We start from the raw sequence: 2,072 nt of genomic DNA on the forward strand, positions 1-2,072 counted from the left end.
CAGGATTTGGTGATGAACAGGGAAGCCTGGTGTTCTATAGTCCATGGGGTCACAGAGTTGGACATGACTGAGTGACTGAATTGAATGAAAAGTTACAGTTAAAATATAGGTGCATTTTTCTCAATGTGATTGATTGCAATTTTAGGTAAAGGCCAAATGTTACTTTAAAAAAAAAAAAAACCCTCTCTGAAGGGTTTTATAATATGCTATTTGCAGTCTTATTCAACTATCTTCAACAGAAGAAGAAAAATATAAATCAAGTATATGACATTGCAGTAGCAACAAATAAAATTTTAGAAACATGACAATAGATAAATTATTGTCATGAAGTTCCAGAGAAACATGTGAGCATAGAAGTTATGGGAAGAATTCAAAAATTCAGTGAAGGTTCTTGGGCAATCACACTGCCAAATATTGCCAAGTCAAATACATTTTCTAGCATATCTTTATTTTCTGTTTATTCCCTTCTCTTCAATTTATAAAATCATTAGAATGAGGCATAAATGCTATAAGAATGTCTTGTAAACTAGATATTGTTATAATAGTGTCTAAAATGAGTGGAAATTTAATTCCTTCATTCTTTTTCTATGTTAAAATTTGACTAGGGCAAAACCTGGGAATTTGGGCCTTCCTCAAGCTGGCTTATTCCTAAATCTGTATAATGCTTTATGACTGTTCAAATGTCATGATTTAAATGGCTCGGATTTTAGTGGAAATTTTCCAAAATCTAGGCTAATTTTATGTAAATAATCTCCCAAATATTTATTAAATCAATCATCATTATACATCCCAAAGAAATTCCAGAGTTTTACACCAAAATTTTATTATAAGGATAAATCATCTTGGAAGATTCTATGTTTGTGTTGGAGTTGCTCAAATTATTTTTATTTTTAAAAATAATTTGTTTATTTTTGGATGTGCTGGGTCTTTGTTGCTGCGTGGGCTTTTTGCTAGTTGCAGTGACTGGGGGCAACTCTATATTGAGGTGTGGGGGCTTCTCATTGCAGTGACTTCTCTTATTGCTGAGCATGGGCTTTAGGTGTGAAGGTTTCTGTGCTTGCAATTTCTGGGCTCAGTAGTTTCAGTCCCAGGGTTCTAGAGCACAGGCTCAATAGTTGTGGCACATGGGCTTGGTTGCTTCTTTCCAAGTTATGTCTTCCCCAATCAGGGACTGAACCTGTGTTCCCTGCGTTGGCAGGTGAATTCTTTACCACTGAATCACCAGTGACCCCACTGGTAGTTTAGTTGCTAAGTCATGTCCAACTCTTCTGACTCCATGGACTGTAGCCTTCTAGGCTCCTCTGTCCATGGAATTCTCCAGACAAGAATACTGGAGTGAGTTGTCATTTCCTTCCCCCGGGAATCTTCCTGACCCAGGGATCAAACCCATGTCTTCTGCATTGGCAGGCAGATTCTTTACCACTGACCCACCAGGGAAGCCATCAAATTAATTTTAGAAATGCATGAATGCATGCATGTTTGTAACTGTCTTTTGAGATGACTCAGTGAAGATTCAGTCAAATATTTATTTTTTTGAGGATAGATTTTTTTGTTAGTATAGCCTTTCCTCTGATTCTAAAAGTAGTAAAAGTTTTTTGTAAAAATATTAAAAACTGATAACCTTTTCTATAGTGGAAAAGAATCTTTGGAACTCAAAGATACCCACACCAAAACATGTAATAATTAAAATGTCAAAAGTTAAAGACAGGGAGAGAATATTAAAAGCAAAAAGAGAAAAACAATTTGTTATATCTAAGGGAATAAAATCATCAGTCAGTTTTTCAATAGAAGCTCTACAGGTCAGAAAGGAGGGGCACATTGTATTCAAAGTACTGAGAGAATAAACAGTCAGGGTGGAGGATCATGAATTTCGGGAAAAGTGAATGTTTCTATTGTAAGGGGGAAATAAGGGGTGTGAAGTGCATCAGTGAGATCCAGCAATGTAAGAACAGAAAAGTACAGGGCTCATCAACACAATGGTTCTATTTTGTGAGTCTAGGGTCAGAAAGGGAGCACTGGGCAGAGAAACTGGGTGAGATGACTGGCAGAGGGGGACTGGTGGGAGAGGCATG

Source organism: Bison bison, unplaced genomic scaffold (assembly GCF_000754665.1).
Source record: "Bison bison bison isolate TAMUID 2011002044 unplaced genomic scaffold, Bison_UMD1.0 scf7180017864527, whole genome shotgun sequence".
In the NCBI taxonomy this organism is placed as follows: Eukaryota; Metazoa; Chordata; class Mammalia; order Artiodactyla; family Bovidae; genus Bison; species Bison bison.